Source organism: Scyliorhinus canicula, chromosome 5, assembly GCF_902713615.1.
Source record: "Scyliorhinus canicula chromosome 5, sScyCan1.1, whole genome shotgun sequence".
In the NCBI taxonomy this organism is placed as follows: domain Eukaryota; kingdom Metazoa; phylum Chordata; class Chondrichthyes; order Carcharhiniformes; family Scyliorhinidae; genus Scyliorhinus; species Scyliorhinus canicula.
Window position 1 is genome coordinate 37,055,319 of NC_052150.1, and position 13,080 is coordinate 37,068,398.

A 13,080-nucleotide genomic window follows, 5' to 3' on the forward strand; every position below is an offset into this window, starting at 1 on the left:
TATCAGTTGGTTGCAACTATAATAGTGCTGTCCACAGATGTGTCCCACATTTAAGAATCTGCAATTGTGATGTCTTTTAAAATATTTCTAGATACTGTGACCTAGCTAGATGGCAATACATAGTCGGTAAAGTGCATAACCAACAGGCAACCTAGCAATATTGTTACGACCCCCTGGACAGTCAGTTCCAGCCCCTCTTGATGCAGAGTCACAACAGAATTGAAGTTTAATTCTTAGAAAATACCAGTAGTCTTTGATCTCTGGCTGCCCAATAATGACCTGCCCCAGGTTTGTAAATTTAAACACAATTAGTTTCCATTAATAACAGTAACTATGAGTAAATAGGCAGCAAAAACATTTGTTAACTATTATCTACTAGTTCCTAACCCCACTTAACCCACCTCACCCCCTCACATACACAAGACAGACAAACACAGAGGGAAAAGAAGGGTGTTAAGAAAAAATAATACCAAGTGTATAAGTCTCTTTTCAGATGGCTGTCTTCCAGTACATCTTTCTTCAGTCTAGACCTTCAGTTGGAGGTTTTTACTTTCATTCTGTGGTGGTTTTCACCATAGATTCTTCCAGGTCTCAAAACCTCCTCTGCAGGTTCAGAAAACAGCAGGTAGGCAGCATACTTGGAGAAAGAGAGACACAGCAGCTCAAAGCTTCTCTCAGTGCCAAGGACTTCACTGTCCCTTTCTGGGTTGTCTGAAAATGATCCCACACAGGTAGGACCCAATCATCGCCTGTTGCCCAGCATAATTTGGCCTTTGGCCACCCATCAACCAATTAAACCAAATCCCTCTAATCTCTCAGGTGTCAGAAACTCAGGTTTTTTCTGTTCAAAAGCTAAACCTTCGTAGCACAATGTACCGTTTTACAACTTTTGGTTCTTCACTTCCTCTGCTCAACTTAAAGATATATGTCGATTAAATATCCATGGATCAAAATGATGACGACAAAGTAAAATAAATGAAAGGGGACAGGAGAGGCGACTGGGGGAACTGCTGTTTAGAGTGGTAGGGAGAAGCTTTAGGTATCGAGGCATCCAAGTGGCGTCGGAATGGGAACGGTTGCACAAACTTAATCTCGCCCGACTAGTAGACCAAATGAAGGATGATTTCGGAAGGTGGGACGCGTTCCCGTTGTCATTAGCTGGGATGGTCCAGAAGGTGAAGATGACGATCCTTCCGAGATTCCTGTTTGTGTTCCAGTGTCTCCCCATCTTTATTCCGTGGTCCCTTTTTATACGGGTTAACAAAGTGATCACTAGCTTTGTATGGGCGGGCAAGACCCCGCAAGTAAAAAAGGGGATGCTTGAGCGGAGCTGGGGAGAGGGCGGGCTCGCGCTGCCAAACTTCAGTGACTACTATTGGGCGCCGAATATAGCCATGATTAGGAAGTGGGTGGTGGGGGGAGGGTCGGCATGGAAGCATATGGAAGCGGCTTCATGTCAGGGCACCAGCTTGGCGGCGTTGACAGTGGCGCCTCTGCCGTTCCCGCTGGAATGGTACTCCACCAGCCCGGTGGTGGTGGCGGCCCTGAGAGTCTGGGGGCAATGGAGGAAGCATGTGGGAGTGGAGGGAGCATCGGTCTGGTCTCCAATTTGTAATAATCACCGGTTTGCCCCGGGAAGGATGGACGGGGGGGGGGGGGGTGTTTCGGAGATGGCAGAGGGCAAGAATTGAAAGGATGGGGTTTATCGAGGGGAGTTTTCCTAGCTTGAGGGAGCTGGAGGAGAAATTTGGATTGGTGAGGGGAAACAAATTCAGGTACCTGCAGGTGCTGGACTTCCTACGTAGGCCGGTCTCAACCTTCCCGCTCCTACCACCAAGGGGGATACAGGATAGGGTAGTTTCCAGAGTGTGGGTGGGAGAAGGGAAGGTCTCTGACAACTATAAGGAACTCATGGGGTCAGAGGATACGCAGACTGAGGAGCTGAAACGCAAGTGGGAAGAGGAGTTAGGAGGAGAGATAGAGGATGGTCTCTGGGCAGCTGCGTTGAGTAGAGTCAACGTGTCCACAACATGCACCGGGCTCAGCCTGATACAGTTTAAGGTCGCTCACGAGCTCACATAACAGTGGCCCGGATGAGCAGGTTTTTTGGGGTAGAAGATAGGCGCGCAAGGTGTGCGGGGGGATGGCTAGCGAACCATGCCCAAAGCTCAGAGGATTCTGGCAGGGGTTTGCGGATGTCATGTCCACGGTGTTAAAAACAGGAGTGGCACCGAGTCCAGATGTGGCGATTTTCGGGGTGTCAGAAGACCCGGGTATCCAGGAGCATAAAGAGGCAGACTTTCTGGTCTTTGCTTCCCTGGTAGCCCACAGACGGATACTATTAGCTTGGAGGGACTCAAAGCCCCCGAAGTCGGAGACCTCGCTATCGGACATGGCTAGCTTTCTCTGCTTGGAGAAAATCAAGTTCGCCTTGAGAGGGTCACTGTTAGGGTTCGCCTGGAGGTGGCAACCGTTCGTCGACTTCTTTGCGGAAAATTAATCGTCAGCAGAAGGGGGGTTAGTTTAGCTTAGAGTAGGGGGTTAATAAAAGTGGGACCTGTAAGGGAGGAAGCAGGCTTTTTGTACTATGTTTATAGACTCATGTACATTGTTTATTTTGTCGTTGTTGAAAAACCAAAAATACCTCAATAAAATGTTTATTAAAAAAAAAGTTAAAGAAATGGGAAATAAGGGAATCAACAGGAACGGCCCTTACATACCTCCCTCCATAAAAGAAATGACACATCATGGCATGGACATTTCATTATGAGGTATGCAAGATATAAATCACAAACATATATCCATTCAACCATCCTCATTGCATAAGTTCCTTTCCCAGTTCCTCCACTGATAACTAGTCAGCCCTTAAGCCCAGGACAAAGCATCCGCTATCATATTATCCCTTTAGGGGATGTGTACAATTGTAACATTGAACTCCAACAGAATGATCTTACATTCCGGGTTTTAAACGGAAGCGGATTATGATCCGTATAAACTAAACTTTGTTTATTGTTATGTCAGACATATACTTAGAGTCACAGAGGTTTACAGCATGAAGACAGGCCCTTTGGCGCAACCTGTCCGTGCCGCCCAGTTTTTACCACTAAGCTAGTCCCAATTGCCTGCATTTACCCCATAACCCTCTATACCCAGCTTTCCCATATAGCTGCCTATGCCAGCTCATTCCAGACACTCACCACCCTCTGTGTGAAACAATTGCCCCTTTGGACCCTTTTGTATCTCTGCCCTCTTACCTTAAACCTGTATCCTCTAGTTTTAGACTCCCATATTTTTGGGAAAAGATGTTGACTTTATCTATGTTCCTCATTAACCTCTATAAGATGTTACGGGAGCGGTGTTTTCAGAACCCCAAAATGTATCATGGAGTTCAACCAACCTCTCCCTTTAATGGATTGTTGCTTTTGAAGCACACGGCTTGTTCTCCAGGTGTGGTATTACAATTATGGACACGTGGGCTTTTAAACACAAAACAATGTTTATTCCATGAATTCAACTAACCTTTTAAATAAACATTGGATCACTTAACACCCCTTACTTCAAAGATAACCCCGAAAATAATACAAGACTAAATAATCCCTCAAAATGTTCCTTCAAACCTCCAAAAGATTTAACACCTTTAAACAGAAACACATCAGGTTAAAGACATTACTTTTATGAGTTTAAATCACCCAAATGATTCAGAGATAGTCTTTCATGGCAGAGATCACAGCAGATCCAGCTCACTGCAAACACAGACACACCCAAGCTCTTTTCTCAAAACTGAAAACAAAAACAGAAGTGAGCTCAGCTCCCTCCACCCTCTGACATCACTGCAGCAATATGAGCTGCTCCATTTCTTAAAGATACTCTCACATGACAAAGATCATCCCTCAGCCTCCTACACTCCAGGGGGAAAAGTCCCAGTCTATCCAGCCTCTCCTTATAACTCAAAACCATCAAGTCCCGGTAGCATCCTAGTAAATCTTTTCTGCACTCTTTCTAGTTTAATAATATCCTTTCTATAATAGGGTAACCAGGACTTTACACAGTATTCCAAGTGTGGCCTTACTAATGTCTTGCACAACTTCAGCAAGATGTCCCAACTCCTGTATTCAATGTTCTGACCATGCCAAATGCCTTCTTCACCACCCCGTCCACCTGTGACTCCACTTTCAAGGAGCTATGAACCTGTACTTCTAGATCTCTTTGTTGTATAACTCTCCCCAGCTCCCTACCATTAACTGAGTCGGTCCTGCCCCGATTCAATCTACCAAAATGCATCACCTCACATTTATCTAAATTAAACTCCATCTGCCTTTCATTGGCCCACTGGCCCAATTGATCAAGATCCCGTTGGCAATCCTAGATAACCTTCTTCACTGTCCGCTATTCTACCAATCTTGGTGCGTCTGCAAACTTACTAACCATGCCTCCCAAATTCTCATCCAAATGATTAATAACAATGGACCCAGCACTGATCCCTGAGGCACACCGCTGGTCACTGGCCTCCAGTTTGAAAAACAACCCTCTACAACCACCCTTTGTCTTCTGTCATCAAGCCAATTTTGTATCCAATTGGCTACCTCATCCTGGATCCTCTGAGATTCAGCCTTAGGCAATAACCTACACTGCAGTATCTTGTCAAAGGCCTTGCTAAAGTCCATGTAGACAACATCGACTGCACTGCCCTCACATACCTTCCTGGTTACCCCTTCAAAAAACGCAATCAAATTTGTGAGACATGATTTTTCACTCACAAAGCGATGCTGACTGTCCCTAATCAGTCCTTGCCTCTCTAAATGCCTGTAGATCCTATCTCTCAGAATACCTTCTAACAACTTACCCACCTCAGACATTAGGTTCACCGCTCTGTAGACCCCAGGCTTTTCCCTGTGACCCCTTTTAAACAAAGGTGCCACATTTGCTACCCTCCAATCTTTAGGCACCTCACCTGTGGCTGTTGATGATTCAAATATCTCTGTTAGGGGACCCACAATTTCCTCCCTAGCCTCCCACAACGTCCAGGGATACATTTCATTTAGACTTCCAGCACCTTCTTCTCTGTAATATATACACTCCACAAGACTCCTATTTATTTCCCCAAGTTCCCTAATATCCATGCCTTTCTCAACAGTAAATACCGATGAGAAATAATAATTTAGGATATCACCCACCTCTTGTAGATCTGCACATAGATGACTTTGAGTCCCTACTTTCTCCCTCGTAACTCTTTTGCCCTTTATGTATTCGTAGAAGCTCTTTGTATTCTCTTTCACCTTATCTGCCAAAGCAATCTCATATCCCGTTTTTGCCCTCCTGATTTCTCTATCTCTACTTTGACAACCTCCATACTCTTCAAGGGATCCAATTGATCACAGCTGCCGATGCACGTCATATGCCTTCTTCTTTATTTTGATCAGGGCCTCAATATCCCAAGTCATCCAGGGTTCCCTACTTCTACTAGCCTTGTCCTTCACTCTAAAAGGAATGTGCTTACCCTGAACTCTTGTTAACACCCTTTTGAAAGCCTCCCACTTACCAGCCATCCGTTTGCCTGCCAACAGACTCCCCCAATCAACTTTTGAAAGTTCCTGTCTAATATCAACAAAATTGGCCTTGCCCCAATTTAGAATTTTAACTTTTGGGTCCGACCTCTCATTCTCCACAGCTATCTTAAAACTAATGGAATTATGGTCACTGGTCCCGAAATGATCCCTCACTAATACTTCTGCCACCTGCACTTCCTTATGTCCCAAAAGGAGGCCAAGTTTTGCCCCCTCTCCCGTCGGGCCATACACATACTGAATGAGAAATTCCTCCTGAATTTCCTGAACAAATTTCTCTCCATACAAGCCGCTAATGCTATGGCTGTCCCAGTCAAAGTTGGGAAAGGTAAAGTCCCCAGCTATTACCACCCTATTTTTCTTGCAGCCATCTGTAATCTCCTTACATATTTGCTCCTCAATTTCTCACTGTCTATTTGGGGGCCTATAGTAAAATCCTATCAAAGTGATCTCTCCCTTCTTATCTTTCAGTTCTACCTATATAGACTCAGTGGGCGAACCCTCGGATATATCCCCTCTCAGTACTGCCATGATATTCCCCTAATCAAAAATGCAACTCCCCCTCCTTTCTTACCTCCTGTTCTATCTTTCCTATAGCATCTGTACCCTGGAACATTGGGCTGCCAGTGCTGGTTTAGCACTAGCGGGCTAAACAGCTGGCTTGTAATGCAGAACAAGGCCAACAGCGCGGGTTCAATTCCCGTACCGGCCTCCCCGAACAGGCACCTGAATATGGCGACTAGGGGCTTTTCACAGTAACTTAATTGAAGCCTACTTCTGACAATAAGCGATTATTATTATTAATAGCTGTAATTTCTCAGCCCCATGCACCCATCCATGCCCTGAGTTCATCTGCCTTGCCCGTCAGGCCTCTTGCATTGAAATAAATGCAGTTTAATCTTGACTTACCCTGCTCTCTGCCCTGCTTTAAAGTGCTGAAGAGGTAGTAGCAATGCTGAGGCTTCCTTTTCAATGGTGGAATACTTTCTTTGGCACGGACTTAGTTTATTTGAAAAATATCCTACTGGCCTCTCCATTCCTGCATCACCATCTTGTAGTAGCCCCCACCCCCAGGTCACTGGCATCCGTGGTAATTTGAAAGGTCTGGAAAAATCTGGGGAGGCCAGCACTGGTGCACTCACTAACATGGCCCTCAATCTCCCAAGCTCTACTTGCCATTATGTGGACCACACAGCTTTTGTGTGTTTCCGCAACATATCCAACATGCCATGGATTTCCGCTTCTAATTGAGCCCGTCGCCATGGTTTTAGTCGAGACCGATGTGGCTTTATCGGTTCAAAATTTCCGATGTCTACATCATGATTAGTTAACAGTGTGCACCCTGGTGTGTCCTGACAAATCTGCCCATATTTTTTCAGTATGTTAATTGGATATTTTTGCTGTTCTTCTCCTAAATAGGAAACCCAGTCTCTAATTGCCCTAAGATGTCCTAAGATGTCCTGGTCGTATCACAAGAGGGTTATTCTGTGAACTGTCGCCCTCTTCTGCCTCACCCTTCCCATCCCTGTCCTCTTTCACTACTTCTACCAGCTGACACACTTGTTCTTTCCTATCTTCTTTGCAATTATATTTTTTCACAATATTTATGTGGCACAATCGGTCCTTCTTCCTACAGTCTGGAACATCTATTAGGTATGTCAGCTTACTCACCCTCCTAACTACCTTATAGAGGTCACTGAATTTTGTTTTCAGAGGTTTGCCCTCCAAAGATAACAATACCAGTATCTCATCTCCAGCTTGAAATGTTCTGGACCTGGCATGTTTGTCTGCTCATATTTTAATTCTTGTCCCCAAAACCTTTAAATGCTCTTGGATTACTTGACAAGGTCATGTGAGTTTTTTGAAAAATATGGACACATGATCCAACATTAAGGATTCATCTTTTTGTTTTCGAAACTTTTCTTTCATCAGCTTTAATGGACCCCCTTCATGTCCATGGACCAATTCAAATGGGCTAAACCCAGTAGATTTCTTCGGAGAATCCCTGGTGGCAAATTGTAAAACATACAATCCCGGGAGGCATGGTGGCACAGTGGTTAGCACTGCTTCCTACGGCTCTGAGGACCCGGTTTTGATCACGGCCCCGGGTCACTGATGTGTGGAGTTTGCACATTCTCCCTGTGTCTGCATGGGTTACACCCCCACAACCCAAAGATGTGCAGGGTAGGTGGATTGCCATGCTAAATTGCTCCTTAATTGGAAAAACTTATTGGGTACTCTAAGTTTTAAAAAAAATACAATCCCTTGACCCAAACTCTTGGATTTTCATGGCAATAGGCCTTAATCATGGTTTTGAGAGTCTAACACTATCACTCCAAAGCTCCCTGAGTTTGTGGGTGATAGGCGGCAGTCTTCAGTTGCTTTATACCTAAACTAAGAATTATACCCTGGAAAATTTTAGACATAAAGCTAGAACCCTGGTCAGATTGTACTTTTTTAAAAATATTTTTATTAGGGTATTTGCAAGTTTTTATAATAATAACAATAACAGCGACATAAACATGGTACAATAAGCATTTCCACCCCCATCCCAATCTTCACACCTCCCAACAATAAAAAAAAAACAACCCCCCCCCCCCACTTTTGGAATTCTGCTTCTGCTGACATTTTAATTTTCTCAGAGAAAGTCAACAAACAGCTGCCTACTCCGGATGAACCCTACCATTGACCCTCTTAAGGCAAACTTTATTTTCTCTAGACTGAGAAACCCAGCCATGTGACTAACCCAGGTCTCTGCTCTCGGGGGCTTCGAGTCGCTCCACATGAATAAGATCCGTCTCCGGCCTACCAGGGAGGCAAAGCCCAAGACGTTGGCCTCTTTCGCCCCCTGAACTCCTGGCTCTTCCGATCACCACCTCCGGACACGGCACCACCCGTGTTTTGAGTATCATGGACATTGCCTCAGCGAAACCCTGCCAAAACCCCCTCAGCTTCAGACATGCCCAAAACATGTGGACATGATTTTCTGGGCTTGCCGTGCACCTCGCACACCTGTCCTCTACTCCAAAAACTTGCTCATCCGTGCCACTGTCAGGTGTGCCCGGTGGTCTACCTTGAATTGTATCAGGCTAAGCCTGGCACATGATGAAGATGTGTTAATCCTGCTTAGGGCACCTGCCCGTCTCTATCTCTCCTCCCAGCTCATCTTCTCACTTGTCCTTAAGCTCCTCCACCGGAGTTTCCTCCAATTCCAAAGGTTCCTGGTAAATATCTGAGACCTTTCCCTCTCCCACCCAGGTACTAGGCGGCAGAAGCGGGAAGGCCGGAACCTGCCTTCTCAAGAAGTCTCGCACCTGCAAATACCTAAACCCATTCCCTGCTGGCAATTCAAATTTATCCTCCAAGGCTTTCAAGCTGGGGTATCTCCCGTCTATAATTCTCCTAATTCCTGCCCTTTGCCATCTCCGGAACCCATCATCCAGCCTACCCAGTACAAACCGATGATTATTATAAATAGGGGTCCAAACCGATGCTCCCTCCACTCTCTTACATCTCCTCCACTGCCCCCAGATTCACAGAGTCGCTACCACCACTGGACTTGTGGAGTATCGGGCTGGCGAGAACGGGAGAAGTGCCGTTATCAGTGCTTCCAAACTTGTGTCTTTACATGACGCCGCCTCCATCTGCTCCCACACCATCCCCTCCCCCACTACCCATTTCCTAATCATGGCTATATTAGCCGGCCAGTAGTAATTGCAAAAATGTGGCAGCGCCAACCCACCCTCCCCCCGACTGTGCTCCAGCAACACTTTCTTCACTCGCGGGGTTTTACCCGCCCACACAAAGCCCGAAATAACCTTATTCACCCGCTTGAAAAAGGCCCTTGGGATGAAGATGGGGTGCACTGAAAGACAAACAGAAATATGGGGAGGACCATCATTTTCATAGTCTGTACCTTCCCCGCCAGTGATAGCGGGAGCATGTCCCATCTCTTAAAGTCCTCTTTCATTTGTTCTACGAGCCGGGATAGGTTTAACTTGTGCAGTGCCTCCCATTCCCGGGCCACCTGGATTCCCAGATATCGAAAGCTCCTTCTTACCATTCTAAACGGCAGCTCTCCCAGTCTCTTCTCCTGTCCTCTTGCCTGGATCGTGAACATTTCGCTTTTCCCCATGTTCAATTTATACCCCGAAAAATTACCAAATTCCCCGAGGATCCGCATTACTTCTCCCATCCCCTCCAATGGGTCTGAAAAATACAAGAGCAGGTCATCTGCGTAAAGCGAGACCCGGTGCTCCACCATCCCCCCGAACCAGCCCTTTCCAGTTCCTAGAGGCTCTTAAAGCCATGACCAATGGCTCCATGGCCAGAGCAAACTGTAGCGGGGAGAGGGGGCACCCTTGCCTCATCCCTGGGTGTAGTTTAAAATACTCCGACCTCAGCCGGTTCGTATGCACACTAGCTACTGGTGTCTGATAGAGCAACCGCATCCAGTCAATGAAGCCCTCACCAAACCCAAACCTTCCCAGCACCTCCCGCAGGTAATCCCACTCCACCCGATCAAAAGCCTTCTCCGCATCCATCGCTACCACCACGTCCATCTCCCCTCCTTCTGAGGGCATCATAATAACATTTAAAAGCCTTCGAACATTGGCCGTTTACAAATCCCATCTGGTCTTCCTTTATCACCCCCAGGACACAATCCTCTATCTTTGTGGCCAGTATCTTAGCTAGCGGTTTGGTGTCCACATTGAGTAGAGATTGGCCTGTTTGACCTGCATTGCTCCGGATCCTTCTCCCGTTTCAGGATCAATGAAATCGAGGCCTACGACATTATTGGGGGAGGACCCCCTTCTCTCTTGCTTCATTAAATGTCCTCACCAGCAGTGGGCTCAATATCTCTGAGAACTTCTTAAAGAATTCCACCAGGTAGCCGTCCGGCCCCGGGGCCTTGCCCAACTGCATGCCCTCCATCCCTTCAATTATTTCCTCAATTTCAATTGGGGATCCCAGCCCTTCCACCAGAACTTCATCCACCCTCGGGAACCTCAACTGACCCAAAAACTGCCTCATCCCCTCCACCCCAGCCAGAGGTTCCAACTCATATAATTTGCTGTAAAAGTCCTTAAACTCCTCATTCACCCCCACTGGGTCCAGGACCGTAATCCCATCTCTACTCTTTACTCTCCCTATCGCCCTGGTTGCCTTCCTTTTTCTGAGCTGGTGTGCGAACATTCTCCTTGCCTTTTCCCCGTACTCATAAATCGCCCCCCTTGCCTTCCTCAGCTGTTCCACGCTTTCCCTGTAGTCAACGGCCCAAACTCCACCTATAACCTCCTTAGTAGCCCCGCATCCGAGGCCTCCGAGTATCTCCTGTCCACCTGGAGTATCTCCTCAACTAATCTATCCCTCTCAGCCTGTTCCGCCTTTTCTCTGTGCGCCCATATCGAGATTAATTCCCTCAGACCACTGCCTTCAAAGCTTCCCAAACCGTTGCTGCAGAGACCTCCCCCGTATCATTTGTTTCCAGGTAGTTTTGGATGGACATGTTCACCCGCCCACAGATCGCTTCGTCCGCTCACAACCCCACATTCAGCCTCCATAGCGGGTGTTGTCCTCTCTCCAAACTAACCCGTAGATCCACCCAATGTGGGGCATGATCTGACACTGCGATTGCCGAGTACTCAGTATCCACCACCCCCGGTATTAGCGCCCTGCTCAGAACAAAAATGTCGATACGAGAGCATACCTTGTGGACATGGGAGAAAAAAGAAAACTCCTTCGCCCCTGGCCGTGCAAACCTCCATGGGTCTACTCCCCCCATCTGTTCCATAAACCCCTTCAATTCCTTTGCCGCGCTGGCACCCTACCTTCCCTTGATTTTGACCATCCCGATTCCGGATCAATGACTGTGTTAAAATCTCCCCCCATGATAAGTTATGTGACTCTAAGTCTGAGATCTTACCGAACACCCACCTCATAAATACCACATCATCCCAATTAGGAGCATATACGTTCACGAGTACCAACCACACCCCCTCCAGCTTCCCACTCACCATTATGTACTTATCCCCCGTGTCTGACGCGATTCTCCCTGCCTCGAATGCCACCCGGTTATTTATTAAGATCGCTACCCCCCTGGTCTTTGAGTCTAGCCCTGAATGGAATACTTGGCCAACCCACCCCTTTCTGAATCTAGTATGGTCTATAGCCTTTAGGTGTGTCTCTTGTAACATTGCCATGTCCACCTTCAGCTCCCTCAAATGCGCGAACACGCGAGCCCTCTTGACCGGCCGATTCAATCCTCTAACGTTCCATGTAATCAGCCTGGTCGGGGGGCTTTCCCCCCACCCCCACCCCCCCATTCGCTCACCCCCTGGTAGCAGCACCAGAAACCCAACCCCCCATATCAAGCTCCAGCTTTACACCTGCTCGCCACCACTGTGCTTCCATGAGTCAGCTAACCTAGCTGACTTGATAGCTTTAGCTACCACCCGTGGCAACAAACACTGTCTCCCCATTGTTCTCTCTCCTCACCCCCACTTGGACAAACATATTCAAAGCATCACATTCCGCAGTAAATAAACATCAGAAAAAACAGTGGAAAAACAACCACAAAAAAAACAACCACAGAAAACAACCCCCCACCACCCAGCTCCCAGGAAGACAAAGTTAACTTTAGCTATCAAAACAGCCCCTTAGTGCACCTTACTGCACATAACACTACTTACTCAAACCAGCACGAAAGTGATTGTCCACAAATCGCCACTGTAATACTCTCCCCAAGGATTCAGTGTCTTGAGTTCACATCCAGTCTTTTTTCCTTGATGAAAGTCAATACATCGTCTGGTGTTTCGACGTAAAAATCTCGTTCCTCATATGTGACCTACAGACGGGCTGGGTACAACATCCCAAACTTCACCCCCTTTTTAAAGAGGGCGGCTTTTGCCCGATTAAACCCAGCTCGCCTCGTGGCCAAATCCGCCCCCAGGTCTTGATAAATGCACAGCTCACAATTCTCCCACCTGCTGCTCCATTCTTTCTTGGCCCAACGCAGAATGTGTTCCTTGTCCAGGAATCGGTGCAAACGTACCACCATCGCCCTCGGCGGCTCGTTCGCTCGGGGCTTCTTTGCAAGGGCTCTGTATGCTCTATCCACTTCCAGGGGCCGAGGGAACGCCTCAGCCCCCTTCAACTTCTCCAGCATGTTTGTCACATAGCCCTTGCATCCAATCACTCAATGCCTTCAGGGAGGCCCAGGATTCTCAGTTTCTGCCTCCTGGACCTGTTCTTCAGGTCCTCCAGCTTCTCCTGCATTCTTTTCTGGTAGTCATTCATCATCTCCACCTTGGTCTCCAGCACAGTTAGGTATTCCTCGTGATCGGACACCTTTTTCTCCACCTCCTGGATCGCACGTCCGAGGGTTTCTTGATTCTGCACCACCTGATCAATCGAAGCCTTGATTGGGTCCAGCATCTCCTTCTTAAGCTTGGTGAAGCAATCTTCAAAAAAGTTCACCAGCTGCTCCATCTGTTAGACGTTTAGCTGCTGTAGT